Source organism: Chiloscyllium punctatum, chromosome 40, assembly GCF_047496795.1.
Source record: "Chiloscyllium punctatum isolate Juve2018m chromosome 40, sChiPun1.3, whole genome shotgun sequence".
NCBI classification, from domain to species: domain Eukaryota; kingdom Metazoa; phylum Chordata; class Chondrichthyes; order Orectolobiformes; family Hemiscylliidae; genus Chiloscyllium; species Chiloscyllium punctatum.
In genome coordinates, this window is record NC_092778.1 from 50,911,113 (window position 1) to 50,925,189 (window position 14,077).

At 41.3% G+C, this 14,077-nt stretch overlaps 1 protein-coding gene across 4 annotated transcripts in view; it reads left to right on the forward strand.

Annotated features, from left to right (window-relative positions):
- The window catches only part of traf7 (TNF receptor-associated factor 7), a 79,561-nt gene that overhangs the window by 26,689 nt on the left and 38,795 nt on the right, over positions 1 to 14,077 (forward strand). The window contains exon 1 of one of the 4 annotated variants that reach the window (XM_072559875.1): positions 3,147 to 3,290. The exons of the other annotated variants lie outside the window; for them this stretch is intronic. The gene's annotated coding sequence lies outside the window, so the exon portion shown is untranslated. Of the gene's footprint in view, positions 1 to 3,146; positions 3,291 to 14,077 lie in introns of those variants that run through there. 4 annotated transcript variants of the gene reach the window in all.

Consider the following 14,077-nt stretch of genomic DNA (forward strand, 5'->3'; position numbering starts at 1 on the left):
GAGTAAATGTCGGGGAATGGGTCTGGCTGGGTTGCTCTTTGGAGGGCCGGTGTGGACTTGCTGGGCCGACGGGCTTGTTTCCACACTGTAGGGAATCAAATCTAATCTAATCGTGTCATAAATGACAAACAAAAGAGGATCCAGTCCTGGGGAATACCCCTGGTCACAGGCCTCCAGTCCGAAAAGTAACCCTCCACCATTACTCTGTCTCCTGTTGTAAACCAATTATGTATGCAATTGGGAGACTCCCCCAAAATTCCATGTGACCTAACTTTACTGGTTTAGTCTACCGTACAGACCCTTGTCAAAGACTTTACTAAAATCCAAATAAACGTCTTACTGCTCTGCCATCATCAATCTTTTTGGTAACTTCCTTAAAAACTCAATCAAGTTTGTGAGACACTATTTACCTCACACAAAACCATATTGACTATCCTTAATCAACTTTTTGCCTCTCTAAATGTCCATAAATCCTAACTTTTATAATCGCCTCCAACAATTTCCCTAGATTCCATTTCTTTCTCTACAGTAAAAACTTGCACAAAATATTCATTTAGTGTGTCTCCCATCTACTGGGCTTCAACACAAAGATAACCTCCTTGATCTTCAAGAGGCCCTACCCTCTCTTTAGTTACCCTCTAGCTTTCAATGTATTTGTTGAATCTCTTTGGATTATCCTTATCTGCCAATGCTATCTCATATCCCCTCTTTGCCTTCCTGATTTCTCTCTTAAGAATGCTCCTGCACTCTTTATATTGATTAAGAGATTTAATGAAACCAAGTTGTCTATATTTAAAATAAGATTCTCTTTTATTCTTAATTAGAACCTCAATATTTTTATTCATCCATTGTTCCTTAATCCAACCAGTCTTTCCCTTCATTCTAATGGAACAAAATGCTTCTGAAACTCATCATCACGCTCTTGAACTCCCTCCACCTATTAGATGTCCTTTTAACTGCGAACAGTCTACTCCAAACACCTTTTGAAGTTCTTGTCCCCTGCCATTAAAATTTGCTATATTCCGATTAAAAACTATCTTGAACGGAAGGCTTATCCTTTTCCATAACCATTTGTGTAAAACGTTTTCACATCATAACTCCTGCACTCATTTGTTTCCTTTATCTTCACAGCTTTCAATTTTGTTCCTTTGCTTTTGAGTTGCAGCTGTTCATCATTTTGGCATTCACATTTCCACTCAACATTTTTTATCCTTAATTTGTCCCACTGCCGCTCACTTTTGCCTGGTACCATCAACTAATCTGCTGTTAACTAATCATGTAAATAAACCTGTCTTCTATTCACTTGTGTCTCTTATTGTTTTTCCACCCTTTCTCCTTTCCCTTGCTTAAAACTTCCTTGCATCTGAATCCCAATTCTGATGAGGGGTTACTGATTAGTTACTGAACTAATTTTTCTCTTTTTACAAATGCTGTCTTTCTGCTGAGTATTTGCAGCATTTTCTGTTTTTATTTCTTATTTCCAACATTTGCAGTGTTTCTGGACAGGTTGGGCCACCTTAAATTAGTTGTTGGAAATGTATGTTTTACCCTCTGGAGTTTGTGATCCTGTGATGTCAGGTTTCCAGTGGTGTAACCTTTAGTGTCTGCCAGACAAACTTTATTGGATCAAATCTGGGTTTTTCCAGTTTATTTGCATATCATTCTGTCAGCCACATGCCTTTCTATGTACATCATTGGCAAACTGACTGCCTGCGAAAGTAGCTGAAGACCAGGGGAAGACAATTCTCTGCAGTCAACACTTTTTTGTTGTTTTGAAGTTGCTTTTAAAATCATACTGTTGCATTGTTTTTCTTTACACCGTAGTAATCAGTATTTCTGTGCTGCAGGTAATGTGGGTTTGAACACTTACCGATTAGGTTAGATTATTTACAGTGTGGAAACAGTCCCTTCAGCCCAACAAGTCCACACCGACCCACCGAAGTGCAACCCACCCAGACCCATTCCCCTCATTTATCCTTTCACCTAACACTACAGGCAATTTAGCCTGGCCAATTCACCTAACCTGCACATTTTTGTGACTGTGGGAGGTAACCGAAGCACCCAGAGGGGGACCCACGCAGACAGGGCGAATGTGCAAACTCCACAGTCAGTTTCCTGAGGCGGGAATTGAATCTGGGTATCTGGTGCTGTGAGGCAGCAGTGCTAACCACTGTGCCACCATGCTGCCTACGATACACTGGGCTTGTATTTTGGAAGAGTAAGATGAAAAATTCTCAATATTGATACGAGCACTCTTGAATAAGTCGAAGAAGCAGAGTTAAAACTTTTTTTCTAAAAGCAAGTTCCATCTTTTGAGGAAAGAAATGTTTGTTTCTCAGCAGTTTATTATGCTTTCATGTGTTTCAGCAACTTGTCTTGTTTTTAAAGCCTTTCTCTTGCCTGCAAACAGTCTACTCCAATCAACTTTTGAAAGTTTTTGTCTCCTGCCATTAAAATTTGCTATACTCCAATTAAAAGCTTTAACTTTTTTGAAAAGTTTATCCTTTTCCATAACCATTTGTGTAAAACATTTTCACATCATAACTCCTGCACTCATTTGTTTCCTTTATCCTCACAGTTTTCAATTTTGTTCTTTTTTTTTGCTTCTGAGTTTCAGCTGTTCATCATTTTGTCATTCGTATTTCCTCTCAACGTTTTTTATTCTTTATTTGTCCCACTACCGTTCACTTTTGCCTGGTACCATCAACTAATCTGCTGTTAACTAATCATGTAAATAAACCTGTCTTCTATACACTTGTGCCTCTTATTGTTTTTCCACCCTTTCTCCTTTCCCTTGCTTAAAACTTCCTTGCATCTGAATCCCAATTCTGATGAAGGGTTACTGATTAGTTACTGAACTAATTTTTCTCTTTTTACAAATGCTGTCTTTCTGCTGAGTATTTGCAGCATTTTCTGTTTTTATTTCTTATTTCCAACATTTGCAGTGTTTCTGGACAGGTTGGGCCACCTTAAATTAGTTGTTGGAAATGTATGTTTTACCCTCTGGAGTTTGTGATCCTGTGACGTCAGGTTTACAGTGGTGTAACCTTTAGTGTCTGCCAGACAAACTCTATTGGATCAAATCTGGGTTTTTCCAGTTTATTTGCATATCATTCTGTCAGCCGCATGCCTCTCTCTGTACATCATTGGCAACTGACTGCCTCCTAAAGCAGCTGAAAACCAGGGGAAGACAATTCTCTGCTGTCAACTTATTTCTTTTGTTGTTTTTAAAATCATACTGTTGCATTGTTTTTCTTTACATCGTGATAATCGGTATTTCTGTGCTGCAGGTAACGTGGGTTTGAACTCTGGCTTGTATTTTGGAAGAGTGAAATGAAAAATTCTCAATATTGATACGAGAACTCTTGAACAAGCAGGAGAATCAGAGTCAAAACGTTTTTTTTAAAAGCAAGGTCCATCGTTTGAGAAAACAAACGTTTATTTCTGAGCAGTTTATTAAGCTTTAATGTGTTTCAGCAACTTGTCTTATTTTTAAAGTCTTTTCCTTTCCTGTATTTCTTCCTCTTTTTACAATATTGAATCAGACTGCAACACTCAAAGACAAACAATCTGGCAAGTTTAGCCATATTCTCTTTCAGAAGTGCAGTCTGATTAGACCAACATGTTTGAAGATTTTCAGGCTAACATTTTTCAGAAATTGGATTTTCTGGTTCAGAATAGAGTGAAGCGTCCTTGCTGCGTCTGAAATGTGTACGATTTATTTCAAGTATGTTTAAATCTGGGTATTCTGAGTGCCCCATTAATGTGACCTTCAGGCTTGAAATGCAACCTCAACAATTAAACTCTGAGGTCATTTTCCCACCCTGTGGATGCAAGCACAGTTTGTATCGCATCATTTTGTTCCATTCAGTTTTGTCTTATTAGATTGGAGCAGATTAGATTTGCTTCATTGCTGCAATGTTATATTTTGTTTCCTCCTTTTGATTTTAACCATCATCTTGGAATTCTGAATATGAAATTAAGAGTTAAAATTAACACCAAACTGATACAATCAAGCAAAATGATTTGAGATCAAGAAGATTTGAATATTGATTGAGCAGATTTGTAAAACTGTAAGCCAGTGTTTTCAAGCTGCAATGTCTTTAAGATACGTGGACCTTCTGTTTTCTGTACTTGTCACCTTACAGGTTCGTTATTTGACTTTTAACATTGTATTCAGTGCAGTTTATCCAATGATAACCTGACTTCCGTTGGGTTGCTGCCACTGCATTGTAGAAGTTGGGATGTTCAGGTCAGTTGTGTGTTCGTGCTTACAGCAGGAAAGTTTGTAAAATGTTTGCTTTGAGAACAAAGGAGAAACTTTCACTGCTTCTGAAATTAGATCAGTGAGGGACTGATGTTACTTTGTGTAAAGAGATGACTAAACATTCCAGTTTTCCCTTCCTTATTGAATTGTTTTATAGTCTAAAGAGTTATTTACTGTTGCTCAAAGTACAAGATGAATAGTATTTTCTATGATTTGAAAGTGATGCCCATCATCATTTGGTGTGTGCAGAAAGTGATCTAGAGTGATAGTGATGCTCATTTTGATACTGCATTTCTGCTGCTTTTCACTGTGTTCAACCACACATATTTGAATCTTGAACAAAGATATTTGTGTCTGTCTGTGAATGCAATCGTGAGCATTTGGTTGAGTTGTGAAGAGCATGTAAGAGTCACCACATTGCTCTGGGTCTAGGGTCACATGTAGGTCAAACTCGGTAAACATGACAGATTTCCTTTGCTGTTAATTGAAGTTAAATTCCACAAGCTGCCATGGTGGGATTGGAATCAGTGTCTGAGTGAGCCTGGGCCCCTTGTTTACTAGTCCAGAGCTCTACAGCACCTGCACTGGATTAATTGTTAGTTTCTGCAGATTCAAATAAGATGCTCTCATGTTAGCTAGTTAATTTCAGATTTTGAGAAAAATAACCATGCATCTGCTTCCCTTCTTTATCTTGATCTTATTCTGCACCTTGAGTTAGAACCCCTCTTTATATAGATATATTATATATATGCTTCTGCTTCTGCTGCTACAATAGGTCAGGTGATTTTTGCAATATAAACAGGGGGGGGGGGGTGGATTTTATGTTCTTCCACTGGCCATTTTGAAAGTGGGGGGGGGGGCACAAATTCCTGTAGGTGGTCTTCCGATCTGTTTAAAAATTCCCAGTGGGAATGGAGAAGGGGTCAGGTAGTCTTGAGTCTATTAGTATTCTTAAGTGGCTAATTTGCAGCCTTCTGTCATTCCTGCCATTATTTTAGGGCAAAGCAAGTGGGGCAAAGCCACATGCTATGCCAAGCAAGAGTCCCAGCAACTTCAACTGTCTCTAGGCTGGTGTTGAGCAGTTACTAGGTGGGACCTCCCTTGCATACAAATCCTTCCTGCCAACAATTTTATGTTAATAAGCAGCCTCGGGGCAGAGGTAGGATTCTCAAAGTTCTGTACTGTAGATTGCAACATGTAGCTGTTTCTCTTTACCTGTGCTAATTTGCTTTTGTTCATTTGGAAATCTTCTTCATTTCACTGGGTGGTGCAATGAGTTATTTACTTCTGGGCTTGAAATTAACTCAAATTATATAAATGAAACAATCTCTTAGCTGTTGGGATTTGAAGTGAAATAAGTTTGCATTATTCTTGATCTAGAATAAACTGGCATCTGCACAATTTCTCTTTATTTCTAAAATATACTTTATTCATAAATTGCCTTTGTATACATGGTAACTGAAACAGCTTGGTTCTCTACAGTACCACTTGAAGAAGCAAACCAGCATTGGAATTTGACTCCATTCAATAAACAAACCAAAGGCATTTCTTACTTGTACAAGACTATATTTAAATATATTTGAGGCATTGGGAGGGTCCAATAACTGAACAGAGCCCCCCATTTAACTTTGGCAGAGAGACCTTGGATGGTGGTCTTTCCCCAATGCACTTTGGCGGCCGCAGCCCTCAGCTTTAGTGCATCCCTCAGCATGTATTCTTGGACCTTGGAATGTACCAATCTGCAACACTCAGTTGAGGTCAACTCTTTGCTAGAAGACCAAAGAGCATCTTTCACGGAGTTAATGGTCCTCCAGGTGCAGTTGATGTTTACCCAGATGTGCATCCTGGGGAACAGTCCATACAGCTCAGAGTCCTGCATTATGGAGATGCTCAGGATAAACCTTGACCTGCATCTTTTTCCAGACTTCCTTTGCAAAGACAAATCCCAGAAGAAGATGTAAGTCAGTGTCACCATCCCCTGCCCCCTGCAGCTGCTTCAAGGGCAGTGTGCGGTGGTGCAGACCGACCAGGTGTACATGAAGGATCTCACAGCTAGTGCTCTTCTCATCACCTGCCAAGCAACGTCTTAATACTTGTTGGAAAGTAGGGTGATGAGGCATTCTGCCAAATGACTTTGACAGTGTGCTCAGGAAACCACGCAACAGGATCCACCTTCTGCTTTTCCAGCAGGGTCTTGAGGACGCTACCTGCTGACCACCACGTGATGGACAGGTGGTGTTTTTCTTTGCAGGTTTCTCCATGAAGGTCAGGTGATATGGAATAGGCCAACCGTTTGGAGCATTCCATGACAATGGGGCCAAACCTCTCCTTCACAACATTAGGAATACTTAGAACCTCAGAATGTCATGACCCTTGATGTTTGCGTACTGAGGGTGTATGCACAGCTTGATGCATCTGCACACAAAGGTGGCCATCCAGATGAGAGCAGTGATGGGTACGTTTCACCCTGCCCATCTAGTTTTGTACGTGGTGTCCTTGCAGACACAGTTCATCTTAGACTTCCAGATGAAGCGGAAGATGGCTTGGGTAACTGCCACGGCACAGGTTCTGCGAATGGGCCGGACCTGCACCATGTACAACAACGGAGAGAGTGCCTCGCACCTGATGACTAGGTTTAAACCTGCAATGGAGAGAATGGTGCTCCTAAAAGGCCAGTTTTTTCTTCACCTTGGCAATACCCTCCTCTCAAATTTTTGCGCATGCCCCAGCCCTTCCAAACCATATTTCCAGCACCTTCAGGTGAAGGCGATAATGGATTGGTCGCTCCAGTTCCTAAAGAACAAGCCTATCTCTTACCTTGACTGACGTTGACACCTGAGGCCAGTTCAAACTGGTCAAATACACACACACACACACACACACACACACACACCTGAGAATTGTCTTTGAGGCAGTCAATTCTGATCTGACTGAAAGATTGCCTGAATTTAGAAATGGGCAGAGAGTAGATCTTGTGATCTCTTCCAGCTTTCACTTCTTGTTTCATTGCTCAAAAATCAAAACATTGCTGCAAGATATTTTAACTACAATCTCTCTGTTTGCAAAAGCAAGATGTCGGTGTGCATCCCATACCTTTTCAGGTATACTCACTCTCTGACTTGACTGCACACTTTGTTAACAGAATATCTGAATGGCCCAATTGTAATGTCTGAACACTGGGGCTTGCTTTCTTTATAAAGGCTTAAGGGGTGTATTTAGTTTTTGGGATGATACTCATGGCTGTCAATTTGATTGTATTACCTTGCTGTACCTGTTCCATATGCAAATTTTTGTCTTTTCTGACTGTATGCCATTTCATAACATTGAATGATTAAACTGTACTTGGTCTCCTATTACTCATGACTCAGAATAACGCGCACTTGTTTACAGGCCAGCATATCTTCAATCAGAAGTTCTGCATTTTGAAACTATAAAAGTAGTCTTAGTTGATTAAGCATGTCACATACAACAGTTAAGTTGAGATTGAACCAGGGATTTTCTTTGAAAATTAATAACTCACCTAGCGTAAGTGCAATAACTATCTGTGAATTAAATTAATGTGACTTACACGTGGAGTATGTTGAGGGGCAACTGCTTCCCAAGAGTAATAACAACCTTAAACTGACAACTAGACAACTGCAACGGATAGTGAGGAGAGCTGAGAGAGGATCATCGGGGTCTCTCTTCCCTCCATTACAGGCATTTCCTCCATACGCTGCATCGGAAAGGCTACAAGCATTGTAGAAGACCCCGCGCACCCCTCACTCAAACTCTTCTCCCTCCTGCCATTTGGCAGAAGATACTGGAGCATTCAATCTCTCACGGCCAGACTGTGCAACAGTTTCTTCCCCCAAACCATCAGGCTCCTTAACACAGTGTGATTGGACTCTTTCCCATCTGAAATTCATTGCACAACCTCGAATTGCTGCTAGGAAAATGTCTATTATTTATCATTCTTCGATTACACCGTAACTTGAGTGTTTTGCACTTCTTACGCACTTTATGCCGCATGTGATTATGTCGTTTGTGCTGTCCATGTAGCACCCTTGGTAGAGTCATAGAGATGTACAGCACGGAAACAGATCCTTCGGTCCAACCTACCCATGCCGACTGATATCCCAACCCAATCTAGTCCCACCTGCCAGCACCAGGCCCATATCCCTGCAAGCCCTTCCTATTCATATACCCATCCAAATTGCCTCCTAAATGTTGTAATTGTACCAGCCTCCACCACTTCCTCTGGCAGCTCATTCCATACACGTATCACCCTCTGTGTGAAAAAGTTGCTCCTTAGGCCTCTTTTATATCTTTCCCCTCTCACCTTAAGCCTATGCCATATAGTTCCGGACTCCCCCACACCAGGGAAAAGACCTTATCTATTATTCTATCCATGCCTCTCATAATTTTGTAAACCTCTATAAGGTCACCCCTCAGCTTCCGCTGCAGGGAAAACAGCCCCAGCCTATTCAGCCTCTCCCCGTATCTCCAATCCTCCAACCCTGGCACATCCTTGTAAATCTTTTCTGAACCCTTTCAAGTTTCACAACATCTCTCCGATAAGAAGGAGGAACAGGGTCTTGTTTTTATTGTATCTGTTGTATACGGTAGAAATGACAAATAAAAAGCGACTGTACTCTCTACTCTAGAGAGCAAAACAAGTTGGAAAGCAAATTGAATAAAGTGATTTCTTGTCCCTGATAAACATTGAACTGTATATGAATTTTTTGCTGTATCTTGACATTATTGTGTTGAGCTATTTTAAGATTGGCTTTTCAATTATGGTTTTTCTGTCTGTCTTAGTGTTAACTTCTTTAAAAAGGCTATCTGATTAAATTTCTGGTCAGATGACCAGAAGCTTGGACAAAGGAAAGTTGGGAGGAATGTTTGAAGGAGGGGTGTGAGCTTGAGGTGTTGGGGGGAATTCTGGAGCTTTGGGCATAGTCACCTGAAGGTACGGTCACCAATGGTGGAGCAGTTAAAACTGGGGGTGGACAAGATGTCAAGAAGCACAATATTTGCAAGGGTAGTGTGGCTGCTGGTGCTTACAGATAAGGTTAGGCCATGGAGTGACTTGAAAACCCGAATAACATTTTAAAAATCAGCGGGTGCTTGATCGAGAGGTAATGTACATTAGGAAGTATGTGCATAGTAGATTTGCTGTGAGTTAAACACTGGTAATAGAGTTTGGGTGACTGCAGGATCAGAGGAATTAAAGCATGGGAGACATGCTGGGATACATTGGCACAGTCAGGTCTAGAGATAGTAGGATACCAATGAGCTACAGGTGAAGTTGGGTGATGTTAAGGAGGTGGAAGTTGGTAATCTTAATGGCATAAATATAAGTTTGAAGGCGTATATCTAGATCATTAAACACTAAAATTGCAAACTGACATTTTTCCTCTGACTGTCAGGCAGTGGGATGGAGTCTGTAGCTAGGGAACAGAGTTTGGAGCAGGGTTTTAACAAAAAAAACCATGGCTTCAGTCTTCGACAATTGGAAGACATTTCTGTCCACCCAGTACTGGATGTCGGGTGAACAAGCTGATAATTTAGCAACAGTAAATGATTCAAAAGAGGTAGAGGTTTGGGTGTCATCATTGTACCTGTGAAACCTAGCACTGCACCTTTGGGTGGCTTGTACATAGGAAATAAGGACCCAAGCTATGTCCTTGTGAGACACCAGAGGTACTGGTGTGGTGTTGAGGAAGAGAAGCATTTGAAAGTGATTCTTTAACTACCATTCCATAGATAAGAATGGGACCTCAAGTGATAATCCACCCAGCTAAAAAGCAGTCGAGTTGGAAGGGGATGGTATTATCAAGCATGTCAAAGATGCCGACAGGTTCCTCTCTTGATTTCTGTTTAATTACTTAATGCATATGATTTTACATTGGATTCAGTTAAAAATCACATCACATCAGGTTATAAACCGACAGGTTTATTTGGAAGCACTAGCTTTTAGAGTGCTGCTCCTTCAGCAGGCGGTTGTGGAGTATAAGATCGTAAGTCCCAGAATTTATAGCAAAAGTTCACAATGTGATGTAACTGAAATTATATATTGAAAAAGCCCTGGACTGTTTGTTCAGTCTCTCATCTTTTAGAATGAACATGTTGGTTTCAGTTCTTTCAGATGTAAATCACAGAACTTTTTTAAAGTTACGTTCTCAAGTGAACTTTAACAATTGGTGCCATGTCAGCCCAGAAGGTGTTAGCTGCCCTGTGTGACACTCTCTGGGCCACAATGGTCAGACTGATTCTAATCTAAAAAAGCGGATTTCCAGAATCTTACATGGATTCATGCAGGTTTTGAGCACAATAAAATTCACTTCTGCAAGTACAAATTCACCCCCCAAACTTAGATGCGTGTGTGCATGTGGGTGTGTTCATAGGTGGGGTTTGTGTGTGAGAGAATGTGAATTTAAAGGGGTATAAGTCTGTGAGAGGGTGCGCGTGAGTATGGGAGTGTATGTGTGAGCATATGAGAGAGATCCTGTACATGAGAGAGGATCTGCGTGTGTGTGTGTATTTTATATATAGTGCAGTGGGGTCACCTGTAGTGTGACATGAACCCAAGGTTCCGGTTGAGGCCATCGCCATGGTTATCGAACTTGGCTATCAGCCTCTGCTCAGCCACTTTGCATTGTTGCTTGTCCCGAAGTCTGCCTTGGAGGACAGTCACCCGAAGGTCCAGGGTCGAATGTCCCAGACTGCTGAAGTGTTCTCCGACTGGGAGGGAACACTCCTGTCTGTTGATTGTTGTGCCATGCCCATTCATCCATTGCTGTAGCCTCTGCTTGGTCTCGCCAGTGTACCATGCCTCAGGGCGTCCTTGCCTGCAGCGTATGAGATCGACAACGTTGGCTGAGTCGCATGAGTACCTGCCGTGTACGTGGTGGTTGGTGTCCCGGTATGTAATGGTGGACGCTCTGACACATCTTGCAGTGTCTACTCTGACAGGGTTGTACGGAGTTGTCCTGAAAGCTGGGCAGCTTGCTACAAACAGTGATCTGTTTGAGGTTTGGCGGTTGTTTAAAGGTGAGGAGTGGAGTCGTGGGGAAGGTCTTGGCAAGGTGCTCATCCTCCTTGATAAGGTGTTGCAGGTCACGAAGAACATGGCGTAGTTTTATTTGGCTCCTGGGAAGTACTGAACAACAAAGGGTACCCTGTCTGTTGCCTGTCTCCTGAGGAGGTCATTATGGTTTCTTGCTGTGGCACGTTGGAACTGGCGGTCAATGAGTTGAGCATCGGACTCTAATCTTATGAGTGCATCCTTGAGTACTTCCAAGTGCCTGCCACGTTCCTCCTCATCTGAACAGATCCTGTGTATGCGTAGGGCTTGTCCTTAGGGGATGGCTGTTTTGGTATGGTTTGGATGGAAGCTGGAGAAGTGTAGCATTGATGTTATCCATTGGTTTACGGTAGAGTGAGGTGCTGAGGTGCCCATCCTTGATGGAGATGCATGTGTCCAAGAATGAGACAGATAGTCGAGAGTAGTCCATGGTGAGTTTGATGTCACTGTGTAGTTTTATCAGTGACCCCTCACCATGGGTTCAGAGAAAGAAAATGTTGTTAATGTACTTGGTGTATAGTGTTGGTTGGAGGTCCTGCATTGAGGAGAAGTCTTGTTCGAACCTGTGCATGAAAATGTTGGCATATTGGGGTGCAAATGTGGTCCCCATGGTTGTTCCGTGTGTCTGGATGAAGAACTGGTTGTCAAAGGTGAAAATGTTGTGGTTGAGGATAAAGTGGATGAGTTGTAGGACAGTGCTTGGAGATTGGCAGTTGTTGGTGTTGAGTGCTGAGGATATTGCTGTGATGTCGTCACCGTGGGGAATGCTGGTGTAAAGTGCTGAAATGTCCATTGTGACGAGAAATGCTCCCTGTTCGACTGGTCCGTGGGTGCTGAGTTTCTGCTGGAAATCTGTAGTGTCGCGACAGAAGCTGAGGTTCCCAGCTATTTTAGTTTGTGCTTCCTGGTTTATAATCTGAGTGTCAGTCTAGAGTCTTCAGTCTGGTAGAAGAGCCAGACTGTTGTTTGCTCTAAGCACATGGGTCCCAGATTCCCTGCTGTGCTGAATCAGATGCCACTCAATAGCCCTCAAGGTCAATGATCAGTTTTAAAAGAAACAAAGGCTTGCATGCTTAGAGCACATTCCGTGACCAATAAAAGTTTCAAAGTGCTTTACTAACTTTCGTCATGCAGTAGTGTAGGAACCATATAATGAACATTTGTGCACCATTCCTTTCTCCAATGACCATAATATTTTGCCTAATAAATTTAATGTTGGAGAAAAAAATTGGGCTAGCTGGTGTGGTTAAATAGCATTTGACAATAAACTCTGGATAGTCCAAGTATTCAGTCCTGGGATACTGCAGAAAAATAAAAGCAAATTACTGCAGATGCTGGAATCTGAAACCAAAAGAGAAAATGCTGGAAAATCTCAGCAGGTCTGGCAGCATCTGTAAGGAGAGAAAAGAGCTGTTGTTTCGAGTTGAACTGACCCTTTGTCAAAGCTAAAAAAAGGGATACTGTAGCATTGAATAGTGAAATAATCTACCAAAGAGTAAGTTAATCATTTTAATCATGCTGTCACAAATAGGGATCTCTACTAAAGGCAAACACTAGCCAAGGTTCATTTATAAATTGAACTGTCTCTGGTGAAGGATTAATTTCTGTATTATGTTTTAATGTGCCTTAACTGTTACTGTCATAAATGACTTGTGCCTTCAAACAAAATTGTTTTCGATCAGGACCTTCATTAATCATTTGCATCATGTGATATTTCTGTATATTTAATAGGGTTTGATCATTTTTAATAGTGTGCAATGCTAAAGGGCTGTATTACTGGTTCAGCAATGTCCTTTTTTGAAATACGTTTTTAAAAAGTATGTCATCTGACATTTATTCTTTTACTTTTTGCTTTTACAAATATTTTGGAGATTTTCCTCGGCTTCAATATATCCCTTGCCTTACCAAAGAAAACCAAATAATTTGAGTATAGGCGTAGTAAAGTCTTGCTTATTAGCACAGGAGCTTGGTTAGACCAGTCTTGGAGTACTGTGTATAGTTTTGGTTTTCTATCAATCACCAGACGTGTTCCCAGGATGGTGGGTCAATTGTAAGAAAAGAGAATGAGCAAACCCAGCCTATATTCTCTAGAGTTTTGAAGAATGAGATGTAATCTCATCAAAATTGACAAAAACTTAAAGGGGTAGACATGGTCAATGCAAGTAAGATATTTGCCTGTGTTGGGGAGTCCAGATCGAGTGATATAATTTAAAGATAAGAGAGGTGCCACTTATGCCCAAGGTGAGGACAATTTCTTATACTCAGAGGGTTGTGAATCTTTGGACTTTACAGCAGAGGGCTGTGGAAGCTTTTTATTTGTTGGTTAAGGTCGTGATTGATAGATCTTTGATTATCAGTGGCATCAAGTTATGGGGATGGGTGAATAAAAGTCATTGAAGTGTAAGGTTAGTCATGAACATGCCAAGTGATGGACAGATTCGACAGGCTGAATGGCCGACTACTATTCCTATATTCCGACTCGAAGACTGCCATTAAGTTGATCTATTTGTGGAATACTACAGGTGCTGGAAATCTGAAATAAAAACGAAATGCTGGAAACTCTCCATGTCAGGCTGCATCTTCCCCTCACCTCCATTAGCAACCTTTTTATCTTGAGCTGTGAGCACCCTAACAGCCTGTTCCTTCTGTCTTTCTGTCCACAGCTTTTAAAAAAAACCATAATTTTCCAACCCCTTTGAGTTCTGGAGGAGAGTCATTTTGAATGTGAAATGTTGAATCTG